The following is a 17,445-nucleotide window of genomic DNA, read 5'->3' on the forward strand; positions in this document are numbered from 1 at the left end:
GCAAATTCCATCCGATCCGGCTGAAATTTGGTACATGGTGTTGGTATTTGTTCTCTAATGACCGCAAAAATTGGTCCACATCGACCCATAATTATATATAGCACCCATATTAGCCGATCCCCTGATTTGACCTCCGGAGCCTCTTAGAAGAGCAAAATTCGTCCGATACGGTTGAAATTTGGTACATGGTGTTAGTATATGGTCTCTAACAACCATGCAAAAATTGGTCCATATCGGTCCATAATTACATATAGCCCCCATATAAACCGATCCTCCGATTTGGCTTGCGGAGCCTCTAAGAGAACCAAATTTCATCCGATCCGGCTGAAATTTGGTACATGGTGTTGGTATTTGTTCTCTAATGACCATGCAAAAATTGGTCCACATCGGCCCGTAATTATATACAGCCCCCATATAAACCGTTCCCTAGATTTGATCTCCGGAGCCTCTAGGAGGAGCAAAATTCATTCGATCCGGTTGAAATTTGCAACGTGGTGTTAGTATATGGTCGCTAATAACCATGCCAAATTTGGTCCATATCGGTCTATAGTTATATATAGCCGATCTCCAATCACACAAAAATTGGTCCATATCGGTTCATAATCATGGTTGCCACTCGAGCCAAAAATAATTTACCAAAATTTTATTTCTATAGAAAATTTTGTCAAAATTTTAATTCTATAGAAAATGTTGTCAAAATTTTAATTCTATTGACAATTTTGTTAAAATTTTATTTCTATAGAAATTTTTGTCAACATTTTATTTCTATAGAAAAATTTTAACAAAATTTTATTTCTATAGAAAATTTTGACAAAATTTTATTTTTTATAGAAAATTTTTTAAAATTTTATTTATATAGAAAATTTTTATCGAAATTTTATTTCTATACAAAATTTTGTCAAACTTAATTATATACGTATTTAACCGGCCTTTTTTAGTTTAATATATACTACGTGTGGACTAACTTGCAATTTAGAATACGTTGTTAGTAAGTTTTAAGATACCTTGCCATTGGCAAGTGTTACCGCAACCCAAGTAATTCGATTGTGGATGACAGTCTTGAGTAGAAGTTCCTACGCAATCCATGGTGGAGGCTACATAAGCTTCGGCCTGGCCGAACTTACGGCCGTATATACTTGTTTTTCTATAGAAAATTTGTCAGAATATAATTTTTATACAAAATTTTGTAAAAAAAAATATTTCTATAAAAAATTTTGTCAGAATATTATTTCTGTAGAAAAATTTGTCAAAATTTTATTTCTATAGAAAATTTTGTCAAAATTTTATTTCTATGGAAAATTCTGTCAAAATTTTATTTCTATAGAAAATGTTGTCAAAATTTTATTTCTATAGAATTTTTTTTTTTCAAATTTTACTTCTATAGAAAATGTTGTCAAAATTTTATTTTGTTAAAATTTTATTTCTATAGAAACATTAAACTTATTTATATACGTATTTAATCGGCCTTTTGTAGTTTAATATATACCACGTATGGACTGTGTGGTATATATTACGGTTATGTAACCCTCATAAACCGATCCCCAGATTTGTCTTACGGAAACTCCTCGAAGAGCATATTTCATCCGATTCGGTTGAAATTTGTATGTGATGTTAGTATATGCTCTCTTACGACCATGCAAAAATTGGTTTATATCGGTCTAAACTCATAAATATATCGCCCTTATATAAACCGATTCCCAAATTTAACCACCGGAGCCTCTTGGAAGAGCAAATTTCATCTTAACCGAAATTTGGCAATCTAATAGCCATAGACATTTAGAGCTAAACTCCTCTATATAAAACGATCGAGAACTAATGAGACATAGAGTTATTTATTCTGCCTTTTTTATCTAGCATAGACTCCATATGGACTAACATACAATTTAAAAGACGATATTAAGAAGGTTCAATATACCTTGCTCTCGGTAACTGTTACTACAACCAATGTAATTCCATTCTATGTGATAGTCTTTAGTAGAATGTTCACGCAATCTATGCTGGAGGGTACATAAGATTCGGCCTAGCCGCACTTACGGCCGTATATATATATATATATATATATATATATATATATATATATATATATATATATATATATATATATATATATATATATATATATATATATATATATATATATATATATATATATATATATATATATATATATATATATATATATATATATATATATATATATATATATATATATATATATATATATATATATATATATATATATATATATATATATATATATATATATATATATATATATATATATATATATATATATATATATATATATATATATATATATATATATATATGTTTGAAATAGAATCCTGTTGCTCATTCCAACCTCAAAAATTTGATTAAAAATTTGATTTCAAATTTCAAAATAATTTTCCATCAAATATCACAAAAATTAAAAATAATAAATTTTGTGATATTTGATGGAAATTACTGAAGATTTTGATAGATTAATTGTAGCTCGTATAGCCACCTTGATTTGTCTCCATATTAGAATACATATTTATAACGAATCTTTTACTTTTTAGCCCCGTTATTCCTATGTGTAATTTTATTTTTTTCGTGATATAAAATCATTGCCTCACGAATATCAATGCACCAAGATATACTTATGAAGTTCTCTTAACTTTCTAAACATATTCGCAAAAATTGTGAAAGACTTCCAACTATATTCGGCAAATATTCCACAAAATAAAAACAAAACCAAAAAAAGAACAATGTTGGAAAAACTTTTGTCAGACATGGTCTTGTGATTTGCATTTTTATGGTATACCATTTTGTATGTGTTGGAATAAAAAAAAAGAAATACACTACGTGCAGGAAATAGAAAGGATGTTTGAGTAAACTACATTTAGGTAAAAATGAAAATATTGATTTCTTACATAATTTATAAAGATTTTTGGTGTCTGTTTCCAATTTGTTGCTGTGGCATATGGCATATTGAGAACAAAAGACAATAGACAGACTAATACATACCTGCTTTTCGAATGCCAGTATATTGCAAAGATTTAGATTACAAGGCGAAAAATAAATATTTAGCAATTTTGTAAGAGAAACATATTGCCCAACTGCTACAAGATATCTCACAAGGAGAATGAACAGGGAATTTAGAGTCTAACGCTAACACAATAAAGCTTACAACGTGTTTATTTACGGGTTCAAATACGAATCAAAATTTAACGCAATCGAAATTCTGCCACAATGAAGATCACGTCAACCAGAGCCTTGGAGACGACCTATTAAAGTTCAGATCGAAAGTGCAGCCGCCATGGCTGCGATGAGATTGAAGTTGTTGGAAGAATGAACGGAAACACTAAACATGACGAACTATCAAAAGATATTAGGGAGGACAGTGGATGAAATGGCGGATGCCGCGTCAACCCACGAGTATCACATTCTGCCGCCTGTAAGATGGTCCTAAGAGAAGAGGATCTCAGGATAGATACCAGAGGGAAACAACTGTTACATCGTTGGATTGCAGAGCAAAAAAAACCTCCGCCAACACAAGTAGTGAAAATGTTCTTTTTGGATACGTGAGTGGTACAAAATACGCGAACGAATTACGAATGGGAGCAGCAGAGGATGGCATGTTTTGCCACTGTCCTGCCTTTACTAGACAAAGAGTATTGGTGAAGAGGTGACCCGAGATGTGATCCATTCGTTAGAGACACAGAGCTCTTGTGGAATACTAGTTTAGGTGTATGCCAGCCGACATGAGACACGGCAACCTTTTAAACCTAACAAAATAATTGAGGCATTGAGGCACAGCCGTAAATTGCACATTTCAAAATTTAGAAAATTTGACTGTTTAATTGGTTTACACTATAAATGAAAGGCGTCACCTCGATCGGTTAATATTGAGATGTAACTCATATATACTTGAAACCTCTCTCTTTGACAAAAAAATAAATAAATAAATAAAACAAATAAGTAAAGTCTAAAGTCGGCCGGGGCCGACTACATTATAACCTTCAGCACCGTGTAGACTATAATTTCTAATACCATCTCAAATCCATTAAATTTATTGGGAGCTGTATAAATGTCTAAATTTGAATATCTATGTATTTAAACATGAAACGATTAGGACAAAAGTTTTTACACTTCTACATTCATTCTCTACAATTAAAATTTAAATCGGGTAAAACCCTGGGACGAATGATTAAACATAAAGCCATTTTATGCAATTTGGAAAAAGTTTTTGGCATTTATGATTTATCGGGCGATACATATGTATTAGACAGGACTGTCTTTGAGCCGAAGAAGGACCCTATGCCAAACTTGAGTGCGATCGAACAGACGGACATCGCTAAATTGACTCGGAATTTAAATCAATGACGATCAGTACACTAAACGATGGGTCTCAGAATACTGCTTCTTGACGTTACATACCAATACACAAACTTATTATGCCGTGTACCACAGTAGTGGTGAAGGTGATTCGTTTTTTGTTCGCAGATGGGCTATATCGGTCCAGGTTTTAATATAGCCCTCATATAAACCGCCAACCCTAACATTCAATGAAAATTTCAAGCAAATCGCATAATTTTGTTCCAAGTTTCAAAAAATAGGAAAAGGGGGAGATCCCCCTCCCCATCCACATATGAACTCATCGGGTACTCCATATTAATTCCATAACCTCACCACATGTTCTCTGTAAATCTCAGATAATTTAGAGAATTTTAGTTCTTTCACTGTACTTAAAAAAAAAGTCGAACAAAGGGGAGGCCCCCCTCCGCCACCAAATATCGAAATAAAAAGTAGCGGATCTTTGTCTAGATGCCAACCCCAATCTTCAATGAAAATTTCAAGCAAATCGGTCAACTTTGGTGCAATTTTCAAAAAGTCCGACGAAGGGGAGGTCCCCCTCCGCGACCAGGTGTCAAAAAATGAGGTACCCTATTTTCACCACATGAACGCCCCCTACGATCTCTGAAAGTTTCAAGTAAATCGGTTCAGCCGTTTCGGAGCCAACTCGGAACATACAAACAAACAAATAAACAAACATAGATTGAATTTTATATATATAGATGCCTGAAATTTGAAATCTACAGGTTTTTTAAGGACCATAAAGAGGTTTCCAGAAAATGGTGTGAATCGGTCCATGTTTTGATATAGCCTTCATATAGACCGATCTCCCGATTTTTCTTCATGAGCTTCTAAAGGGTGGTTAAAATTTCAAGCGCCGATGTTGATTTTGAATAAAACACAAACTATTTAGCAAATTATTGTAATTTTATTTTATTATGATATATTGGTATTACTCGATTATGTATGGAACAAAATATCGGCCAAATAGGCGCCGCGACCTCGGTGGCACACCTTCATCCGATGGTCCAAATTTTAGATGACGCTGAGGCATAATGGAGGTTCTATGCCGTTAATGTGCCGAATTATCTCATCTTTTAGCTCTTGAATTGTTGCTGGCTTATCGACGTACACCTTTTCTTTCAAATAACCCCAAAGAAAAAAGTCCAACGGTGTCAAATCACATGATCTTGGCGGCCAATTGACATCGCCATTACGTGAGATAACACGGCCACTGAATTTGTTGCGCAAAAGAGCCATTGTTTCGTTAGCTGTGTGGCAAGTGGTACCGTCCTACTGAAACCACATATCGTCCATATCCATATCTTCCAATTCGGGCCATAAAAAGTTCGTTATCATATCACGATAGCGAACACCATTCACAGTAACTGCCAGACCGGCCTCATTTTGGAAAAAGTACGGCCCGATGATGCCGCCAGCCCATAAACCGCACCAAACAGTCACTCTTTGTAGATGCATTGGTTTATCGACAATCACTTTTGGATTCTCATTCGCCCAAATGCGGCAATTCTGTTTATTGACGAATCCACTGAGATGAAAATGTGCCTCATTACTGAAGATTATTTTCTTCGAAAATTGATCATCCACTGTTGCCATTTCTTGGAACCATTCTGCCCATTCACGACGTCCATGGTTCAAATTGAGTAAGTCTGAAATAGAGAAATGTCAAACCGTAGTTTTTATGAAATTTGCCTGAAATTTGAAATATAGAGAGTTTTTTAGGATATAAATAAGTGTTCCGAATATATTGTGTATTGGTATAGATTTTGATATATCCCCTTTATAAACCACTTAGAGAAGCTTTGAAACCCTCAGAAATGTCACCAGCATTACTGAGGTGGGATAATCCACCGCTGAAAAACGTTTTGGTGTTCGGTCGTAGCAGGAATCGAACCCACGACCTTGTGTGTGCAAGGCGGGCATGCTAACCATATCACCACGGTCGCTCCCTTGGACTTATATAAACCGTAGTTTTTATCCGATTTGCCGATATTACGAAATTGTAACGGGTTTAGTTTTTATTGGCCCATTTGGTAAGGCCTCAAAATAGATCGGTATAGTAGGCGCACTGATAATGAAAATTGCTTGAAACTGAAAATAAAATTTTCAGATGTTATTTCTTCTAATCATTTGAATAATGAGGGTAAACATCTGCATATTTTAGATTTCAAATCAAGGCCCGGGCGAACTTACTTGTTTATATATTTATTTTAGTTAATTATACTTTGAGTATCGGTCAGTTTCGTTCGACTTAGAGTATTTTTACTAGGTTTTAAATGTAAATATTAAAATTAAATTTCATAAGAATGCTCTTTAAAAATTAAATTCTTTCGTCTTTAAGCTGTTGGCACAAAATAAAAGAATATTCTCAAAAAACAATGTTACATTCGAAATCGATATTTAGTATTCAAATGTAGTTTTTCTCTTCAATACCAATTCATCCCAATTACATACTGTCAAACCAATCAAATCAATAAAATTCATTTTAACCCTTCATCACTGCGTATCATTTTTAGAAAAAGAACGAAAAAAAAAGGTTCAAACAAATTTATTTGTGGCACATCATATCAATTGAATATTCACACAACATTACATTGCAGGCACAAAATTCCTTTTTTCCCCAAATATTTGTCTATTTTTTTGATAGGTCACCCGGCAACGACCATTTGTTGTCAATAATGTCATAACAATACCTCTTTTTTTTCGCTTGAAACTCATTTCTTTTTTCTCGCAATTTTCCATTAAAGTCTAAATCGACACATGGGTCTTTGTCACATAAAATCAAAAAGGAAATACTCGAACAACAACAACAACAAAATTTTAATAAAGCCCATTAATATTCATTCAATTTTCATACATTTGAAATGTTTCAGCAATGAGGATATGATTGAGTTTTTGCTGGTCCTCTGTATGCTTGTTCTGGAGTGACCAAGGTATTGCCATCAATAGCCATTGTCATCATCATTATTTGTATTTATGACACAACATAGTGATATATCCCAGATTGTTTCATTATTCAGTGTGCATCATATTTATGGTTCACTGACAGTGAACAAATTTTATGTTTGATAAAGTCTACAATACATATGTGACCATAAATATTTATCATGTTTTCAATTTATTGTGCCTTTGACCATGGGCAATGGGAGTAGTATAAAGATTGGGTTGAAATAGCAATAAGTTCGGCTAGGCCGAATCTTAAATTCCCGCCACCATGAATCACATGAAGACGACATCTTCTTAGTCCTTAATTTTTTATGGGCGTTCTTGGTATTTAATTGCGATTTGAATTCGTTTATTAGACATACCTTAAATTGAACACAAGTCAAACTATTCCTTTATCGAGACATACACCCAGAGAAGGAATATGATCACCTCAACCATGTTTCAAGAGCAAAATGTTATTTTTGAATGGTGACCATGTAACATGTTTGTCGCAACCATGTTATTTTCTCGGAGATTATGTGTCTGATTTGGGCAAACATATTATTTTTGGCGAGAAAATAACATTTTTGCCATAAACATGTTACATGGTCACCATCCAAAAATAACATTTTGCTCTTGAAACATGGTTGAGGTGATCATATTCCTTCTCTGCGTGTACGAGGCTTTTTCAGCGCTTAACAGCTGCCTTTTCTCATAAACGTAAACCTCACAATCTGACCATTTAAAGAGTGAAGTCATTTCTTCCACAGACACCACACAATTTTCCACAGCATAACTTGAATCATCCCCATCGAAGGTTTCCACAACGTCTTCCAATCATTTAAATGAGAGTGCCCTCAGAGAAGGAATATGATCACCTCAAACATATTTCAAGAAGAAAATGTTATTTTTGGATGGTGACCATTTAAAATTTCGTCTCGTCTTTTCTCTGCTTCCTGATTCATCATATTCTTCGTTCAGTCATCGTTATTCGTCTTTACACGTCTTTAATCTTCTTTTGAAATCCTTCTGTGCTGCAACTTCCAAAGATTTTTTGCTTTTAATCGAGCCCCAAAAAATATATATAATTTATTGTGCAAGAAACGATAAAATAACTCTTTGATTTGAAATCTAAAATTTGTAGATTTCTACCGCCAGTATTTAAATGATTACGAGAAGTAAAATCTGGAAATTTTATTTTAAGTTTCAAGCAATTGTCATGAACAATGTGCCTGCTATACCCTCAAGAAGTGAAATCGGTCATATGGAGGCCTTACCAAATGGACCGATAAAATTTAAAACCGATAAAGTTTTTTGAGGTTCTAAAATTCCAGTATATTTACAATTTCAGCCAAATCGGATAAAAAATGCGGTTTTTAGAAGCCCAATGACAAGGGACCTCCTTTTTATAGCCAGGTCCGAACGGCGTTCAACATTGCCGTGAAACAACTTATGGCGATTTCGATTGGGAAAAAAGGTGCAACATTCTCGAAATTGATTGCCAAATATAAAGGACACTGTCATAGATTGTGGATCCTGTATCCCTCACAATATTATGAATTAGCAATAACTTTGGAATGGCACTATTATTTGAGCGAAATTACAATGAGGGAAAAAGTAGTGTAACACCAGGGCAACATATTTTTTGCGAAACGAAAACGCCCTTAGAGACGCTTTGAAAGCCTCAGAAATGTCACCAGCATTACTGAGGTGGGATAAATATATGGGACATCATTGGACCTCAAGTCGACCCAGCAAAAATTGGAAATTGTTCTAATGGTCTGTTCCTATATATCGAACGAAAGCTTTCTTTCGTATTCCAAACGAAAGAAAATTGAGTTTTGTTCTCTTATTTCGAAAGGCAAGTCACTTCATATTTTGTTGTCGAGCAATAAACGAACATATACAATAAGTGTCAAGAAAAAAGTAAAAACATTGTTAACATTTGAAAGAATTCTCAGGCCAAAAATTTGATAATACTCATTTTTGATAATCAATGTTTTCTCATACAATCGAAACGAACTTTCAAAAATATAAAAACCTAAGTTCATTCGAATTCGAGTGACTGCCTTTCTTTCGAATGGGGTTTCGTTCGATATACAGGAACAGGGCATAAAGAAAACAAGTGACTAAAGTAGAAAGTCGGGCGGGGCCGACTATATCATACCCTAAACCACCCCTACTGAATTAGTAAACATAAACATTTGTGGGGTATCATTGGTATAGCTTTTATAGTATCATTGGTATAGGTTTTCGAGAACATAAAGGGGGGTACATGTTTATGGGTGTCTTGTCTCAATCTGAGCAGAAACGTCTAATATTAGGGGCTATACCTTATTTTGCACCAAAAGAGTTAGTATGCCACTAATATGGAGTCCATTATTAAAAAAGAGGAAATCGGTCAATTAGTTGTGGGTAATAAATCCAAATTTCTGCAAATAGGGCAATAGCTTTATGTAAGAGCTACATGTAAGTCTAAATACGATCAGCTACTACATCAAAATTTGAAATTTTAGTAACATAGGTTAATAAATAAGAGTATTATGGCCAAATATGACAAAATCGAGCGATGCATATATATGGGACCTATATCTAAAACTGAACCAATTTGTATAATATTTTGCAGCTATGATTGATAAATTTGAAAATTTTGAGTACGATCAGTTAATAAATGGGGCCCCTCTGGTCAAAAATAATTATTATTATTAAAGGGGCAAATTTTTCAAAATCGGGCGATACATATATATGGGAGCTATATCTAAATTTGCACCGATTTCGATGAAATTTCGCACATACAGTTAGAGCTATAGAAGATTACGTTTAGCCAACTTTAAGTACGATCGGTTGATAAATAAGAGTTTTACGGCCAAATTTGTCAAAATTGGGCGATACGTATATATGGGAGCTATATCTAAATCTGAACCGATTTCGATTATTTTTGGCACATATTGTCATTACCATAAAAGATTAGAGTAAGCCAAGTTTGAGTAAGATCGCTTAAAAAATGGTTTTTTTTTATGGCCAAGTTTGGCAAAATCGGGCAATACATATATATGGGAGCTATATCTAAATCTGAACCGATTTCGATTATTTTTGGCGCATATTGTCAGTATCATAAAAGATTAGAGTAAGCCAAGTTTGAGTAAGATCGCTTAAAAAATAGTTTTTTTATGACCAAGTTTGGCAAAATCGGGCAATACATATATATGGGAGCTATATCTAAATATGAACCGATTTCGATGAAATTTTGCAGACTTAAAGGGTGATGAAAAAGTTTACTATGTACAAAATTTGATGACGATCGGTTTGTAAGAAAGCGCAATGTGATTCCATTTGTCGAAATCGGGCGATACATACATATGGGAGCTATCAAGGCCGTATTCAGGGGGGGGGGGGATGAGGGGGATCAACCCCCCCCCCCCCCCGAAATGAATGAATATTTTTATACCCACCACCATAGAATGGTGACGGGGGTATAATAAGTTTGTCATTCCGTTTGTAACGCATCGAAATATCGATTTCCGACTATATAAAGTATATATATTCTTGATCAGGGAGAAATTCTAAGACGATATAACGATGTCCGTCTGTCCGTCTGTCTGTCTGTCTGTCTGTCTGTCTGTCTGTCTGTCTGTTGTAATCACGCTACAGTCTTCAATAATGAAGCAATCGTGCTGAAATTTTGCACAAACTCGTCTTTTGTCTGCAGGCAGGTCAAGTTCGAAGATGGGCTGTATCGGTCCAGGTTTTGATATAGTCCCCATATAAACCGACCTCCCGATTTGGGGTCTTGGGCTTATAGAAACCGTAGTTTTTATCCAATTTGCCTGAAATTTGAAATCTGGAGGTATTTTGTGACCGTAAAGAGGTGTGCCAAAAATGGTGAGTATCGGTCCACGTTCTGGCATAGCCCCCATATAGACCGATCTCCCGATTTTACTTCTTGGGCTTATAGAAACCGCAGTTTTTATTCAATTTACCTGAAATTGGAAATCTAGAGGTATTGGCGGACCACAAATACGTCTGCCGAAAATTGTGAGTATTGGTCCATATTTTGGTATAGCCCCCATATAGACCCACCCCCCGATTTTACTTCTTTGGCTTATAGAAATCGCAGTTTTTATTCAATTTACCGGAAATTGGAAATCTAGAGGTATTGTAGGACCACAAATACGTGTGCCAAAAATTGTGAGTATCGGTCCATATTTTGGTATAGCCCCCATATAGACCGATCTCCCGATTTTACTTCTTGGGCTTATAGAAACCGCAGTTTTTATTCAATTTACCTGAAAATGGAAATCTAGAGGTATTGTAGGACCACAATTACGTGTGCCAAAAATTGTGAGTATCGGTCCATATTTTATTATTTTGGTATAGCCCCCATATAGACCGATCTCCCGATTTTACTTCTTGGGCTTATAGAAACCGCAGTTTTTATTCAATTTACCTGAAAATGGAAATCTAGAGGTATTGTAGGACCACAATTACGTGTGCCAAAAATTGTGAGTATCGGTCATATTTTGGTATAGCCCCCATAAAGACCCATCTCCCGATTTTACTTCTTTGGCTTATAGAAATCGCAGTTTTTATTCAATTTACCGGAAATTGGAAATCTAGAGGTATTGTAGGACCACAAATACGTGTGCCAAAAATTGTGAGTATCGGTCCATGTTTTGGTATGTTCCCCATATAAAACGACCTCCCGATTTGGGGTCTTGGGCTTATAGAAACCTTATTTTTTATCCAATTTGTCTGAAATTGGAAATCTAGAGGTATTTTAGGACCATAAAGAAGTGTGCCGAAAATGGTGAGGATCGGTCCATATTTTGGTATAGCCCCCATATAGACCGATTTCCCGATTTTACTTCTTGGGCTTCTAGAATCCGAAATTTTTTATCCTATTTGCCTGAAATTGGAAATCTAGAGGTATTTTCGAGTCATAAAGAGGTGTGCCGAAAACGGTGAGCATCGGTCCATATTTCAGTATAGCCCCCATAAGAACGATCTCCCGATTTAACTCCTTGGGTTTCTAGAAACCGTAGTTTTTATCTGATTTGCCTGAAATTGTAAATATTCTGGTATTTTAGGCTCACAATAACGTGTATCGGATTAGGTTTTTATAGGTCCATTTGGTAATGCCTCCATATAGACCGACTTCACTTCTTGAGGGTGTAGAAGGCGCGCTGATGATGAAAATTGCTTGAAACTCAATGTAAAATTTCCAGATTTTACTTCTACAGATTTAAGATTTCAAATCAAGATATTATTTTATAATTTTCTTGCAAACTTACAAGAGATGTTAATGATTCCTCTAAAACTCAAACAAAAATGGTTCTTATAAATCCAGAATCTGATATAGTCCTCATGGATGAAATCTTTAAATTTATCTTCGGGAAGTGTCCTCAAGTCCTCAAGCCCTCCTGAAATTTCAAAGGACACCCTAATATTTGGTTCATGGTGGTGGGTATTTAAGATTCGGCCCGGCCGAACTTACTGCTGTATATACTTGTTATATAAATAAATATATATTTTTAGCTGCATAGAAAAATCTTATCGAAGATGTTGAAGAAAAGCTGGAGTTTTTATTTTGAAAAACGCTTACCTATAAAACTTGCACAAATCATAGAATACTAGTTGAAAAGCCCGTCAAACGATGGTCGAAAAAAACTGATTGTTTTTGTTCTCGCACCACAAATTTCATTTTTGGAAAATGTCTTTCTGCTTTTTATTTGTGTTTGTTGTTCTTTTTGTGAACATGACTCGCTTTGTTTGGCCATAGCAACAACAACGAAACAGCCAAACACACATGTGTAAATGAAATGGCGCAAAACCTGCGAAAAGAACCTGACTAATTCAGCGATGGAAGCACTTGGAGAGTGCAATAAAGAGATATTTCCAAACGTGCATATTCTTTTAAAAATTTTGGTCACTTTGCCAGTTACTCAGGGATGGAAAATACAATTTTTAAGGAAGTACAAAAAAGGTATTTTTTGAGCGGAAAGGTACTTTTTACTAAATTTCAACAAAAATTTCACTGGAAAATTATTGTCAAGAGACTAAATTTTAAGGAAAATAAAATTTTGACATAAGTTTCTATATAAATAAAATTTTGCAAAAATTTTCTATAAAAATAAAAATTTGCAAAAAAATCTGTAGAAAAAAATGTTGCAAATTTGTTTCTATAGAAATAAAATTTTGCAAAAATTTACTATAGAAATAAAATTTTTACAAAATTTTCAATTGAAATAAAATTTTGACAAAATTTTCTATAAAAATAAAATTTTGCAAAAATTCTATACAGAAATAAAATTTTGACAACATTTTCTACAGAAAAAAAAATCGATTATATAGAATCGCATTCTTTTTTCGACTAAAACATTCTTGAAGTTCAATAAAATCCTGTTTTTGACTATGTCTTTTACAAAATCGAGATTTTCTTCCCACATGAACATGTCTGTTTTGCCATATTTGTAAAAGACTATTAGCAAATAAGGTTGATAAAGACTTTCTCAAAATATTAAAATATTTTGTCAAAGCTATTGTACCATAAATCTGATATCGACTCAAAAATGTCTACACAAAAGGTACTAAATCATTCGCGGGGGTACTACGATACTGACCGGGGTGAAAAAGTATTGAAAAAAGTACTATAGTACTGCATTTTCCATCCCTGCAGTTACTACGTACTCATCCGAACTTTCATTTTCAACAATGAAGAGATTAAAGACGTATCTTAGAAATTCGACTACCCTGCCAACATTTTTTGAATTTGGGGGCGCTTCTGAGAATCCCCACTACGTCGAAAACAATCATATACGACATCAAAAACTCGTCGGAAAAGCGTCGTCACTATTGAGAAGTTGTACCACGCTAAGTTACTACGAAAAAGTTTCTCATCAGTGCAATTATTAGGTGCCTATTTAGATCAATTTCGAAGGACGCCAATAAGAACCCCTGCAAACTATCATAAAAAGTGCATTTTAAGGTATTTGTAGAAGAATCATTGTGGTCAAGTAAAACACGATTGTGTAGATGTTTATTGATTTGATTAAACATTTATAATTTCTTATAAATAAAACATTTTTCGGTTTATCTCATCACATTTAACATAATTTTTTGCATTAATAAAAGAATGATGTTGAGTTTTAAGTAGCAAGTTACATATTGCAGAGTCTATCAGCCAGTTTGTTTATTTTCGATGGAGACAGCGTGCCTGGAAAAATATTTGAAAAACGATCACTTTATTCTATTTGGAAAGTCGAAAATTGTTCACCATATACCTTTCACAATTTTAAGCGTAATATCTATGTCTTCAATACTTTATTTTCGTTTTTATTTAAATAAAATAAAACAAGCTGGTTGCGCTTGGCGTTTCACAAAAAATAAAATGGCTCTTTTAACAGTAGTGATGGCAATATACTTTCATGTACATTTTGTACTTTTTGATATGCTTCCCCCATCACAGTTCGCGATGGTTGTGGTGACATTTACGAGTCTGTAGTAGCGATGAGGATGAAATGGAACTTTGAAATGCTGGCAGGGTAGCGAGAGTAGACTCAATGGATTGGTTCATCACCGAATAAATGTGCCGACTGAAGAAGTAATTGATTTATTTGCTGCCCAAAAAGCCCGTCGGCTCAATTTAATATTATAAAAATATTGTATACATACCTATGCATAAATAAAATTTTCTACACATGAGATTATATGAATATTTTTTATAAGTTGAACCCCCCCCCCCCCCCACCCGAATTAAAATCCTGGCTACGGCCTTGGGAGCTATATCTAAAATTGATCCGATTTCTTCCAAATTCAATAGCGTTCGTCCTTGTGCCCAAAAAAAAAAAACCCTGTACCAAATTTCATCCAAATCGGTTAATAATGCGACCGGAACCTGTGAACAACAAATACATGGACAGACGGACGGACGGATACCAAGCGCTAGATCGAGAATCACCTCCTGAATTCTGAGTCGATCGGTATATATTTTATGGGGTCTAAAATCAATATTTCTGGTAGGCACATTTTTTGGCCTATCAAACTTATTATACACTGACCACTATGTGGTTTAGGGTATACAAATTTCCACATTAATGGTACAAATTATTTAAATTTTGTCGAAAATTGCGCCTTTTTGAAAATATTTGACTTCAAACATTTCAGGCAAGCGCTAGAATGTGTTAAAAATCTTAAAAAATTATAAAAATTATTTATTTGAAAAAAAAACACAAACATTTTTAATTCATATCCAAATCCTTGAATTTGTAGCACACATTAAGAGTGATGGAAAGTCAGTGCAACGGCTGTTGAAATGGTGGACATCCGCTCTGCGAAATGCCAATTCATCGCTTCTGCGCGAATTTTTCACCACTTCCGTATCCAAAATGGACATTTGCACAACTATATAGAAGTCTCAACAAATTAAATACAAATCAGTCAAATTCTTTCCCGAAGTAGTTAATTTTTCTCATAGTTTATAGTCACATACTTTCTAACCCAGAAAAAAATATTTTTTGTCTTCAATCACGAAATTGATTGATTCAATTACTATTTAATTGAAATGTCTTCAATCACAGAAATAATAGTATCAATCACCAAAGTCAATTAAAAAATAATTTTTCCAATTAAAAAATTAATTGGTAAATTAATTGTTGTGATTGATTTTTTTTTCCAATTAAAAAATTTCTTCAATTAAATTTTTTATTGAATATATTTTTAAATCCAATTAATATTTTAATTGGAAAAATTTTGGCAATATTTTCTGTGCACATTTCTAATGGCATCTAACGTAACACGATCGAACCTCTCTCTATTCAAGGCGAAATTTAGATAAACCCCAAAATCTATAGATTGTGATCCAATATTTTGGAAAAATAATGGATTTCTTTTAACTATACCTTCTGTATAACAGTAATTGTTCGATATGCCCTTTAAATGACCTTCACCTTAATACTTTCACCTAATATCGTTCATATTCTTAAATAATCAACTTTCGAAATTTCGCCTTGTATGATTACTCGTATTACTCGGTAAACAAAAGAGCCTTTAGGTTAATTCTATTCATATTTCACATTCATAATTTTCAACTTATTTAAGATTCAAAGAAAACTTTTCAATGCTCTTTTGTATTAAATTCAAAAGAAGTGCATACAGGTAAAAGCAATAGACTCTTTCGATTATAGAGCAAGATACCTTTATGAAATGGCATTGCACAAAATCCCTTTGTTCTTCCATAAGGGTGTGCGTACCTACCTATTGACTAACAAAGTGAACTGAATTTGCTCATAAATTTTAAGCTAAGTAGGATCCTTTTTCACCATATCATTAAAAAGCTTCTCCGTTTGTATGATGGTGATGGTGTTGGTATGGCTATAATATTCCAACTATAATCAAAAAGCACTGAGATCGTAGTGAATGCATTTGCATACTCACACATATGTGTTCGAATCGTTGCCATGTTATGGCTGAGGGAATATAAGCACCGGATACAGTTTCCATAAAGGTTTTATGAAAACATAATTTATAGTTCACATGCTTGGCAACGAACAGTGGGACAATCTAATTTTCTATAATTAATACATTCAGACTTTTACCTGATGTGGCAAAGAGAAGACCATCACCAAAAATGTACGTGTTTTAATAGAAGTTAGGCTGATTTGAAGTACATGCACCCTTCGTTAACGAGTTGTGGGCAGTATTGTCAGATAGTTCAGACAAAAATCGTCAAAATCACTTTCGGAAGTATTAACAAGTAAGGAAAGTCTAAAGTCGGGCGGGGCCGACTATATTATACCCTGCACCACTTTGTAGATCTAAATGTTCGATACCATATCACATCCGTTAAATGTGTGGGGGCTATATATAAAGGTTTGTCCCAAATACATACATTTAAATATCACTCGATCTGGACAGAATTTGATAGACATCAACAAAATCTATAGACTCAAAATTTAAGTCGGCTAATGCACTAGGGTGGGACACAATGTTAGTAAAAAAATATGGGAAACATTTAAATTTGAAGCAATTTTAAGGAAACTTCGCAAAAGTTTATTTATGATTTATCGCTCGATATATATGTATTAGAATTTCATGAAAATTTGAGTCTTTTTTACAACTTTTTGACTAAGCAGTGGCGATTTTACAAGTCAAATGTTGGTATTT

At 33.9% G+C, this 17,445-nt stretch overlaps 1 protein-coding gene and 1 long non-coding RNA gene across 6 annotated transcripts in view; one reads left to right on the forward strand and one right to left on the reverse strand.

Moving 5' to 3' along the window:
- Positions 1-17,445, forward strand: part of LOC142228290 (frequenin-2) — a 236,324-nt gene that overhangs the window by 106,959 nt on the left and 111,920 nt on the right. The window lies entirely within an intron of this gene.
- On the reverse strand, positions 14,263-14,662 carry LOC142228291 (uncharacterized). Its single transcript, XR_012720124.1, has 2 exons — positions 14,565-14,662; positions 14,263-14,497 (listed from the first exon to the last, which is right to left on the reverse strand). It is a non-coding gene; the product is annotated as an uncharacterized LOC142228291 (long non-coding RNA).

The sequence above is a fragment of the Haematobia irritans genome, chromosome 3 (assembly GCF_050003625.1).
Source record: "Haematobia irritans isolate KBUSLIRL chromosome 3, ASM5000362v1, whole genome shotgun sequence".
Lineage (NCBI taxonomy): Eukaryota > Metazoa > Arthropoda > Insecta > Diptera > Muscidae > Haematobia > Haematobia irritans.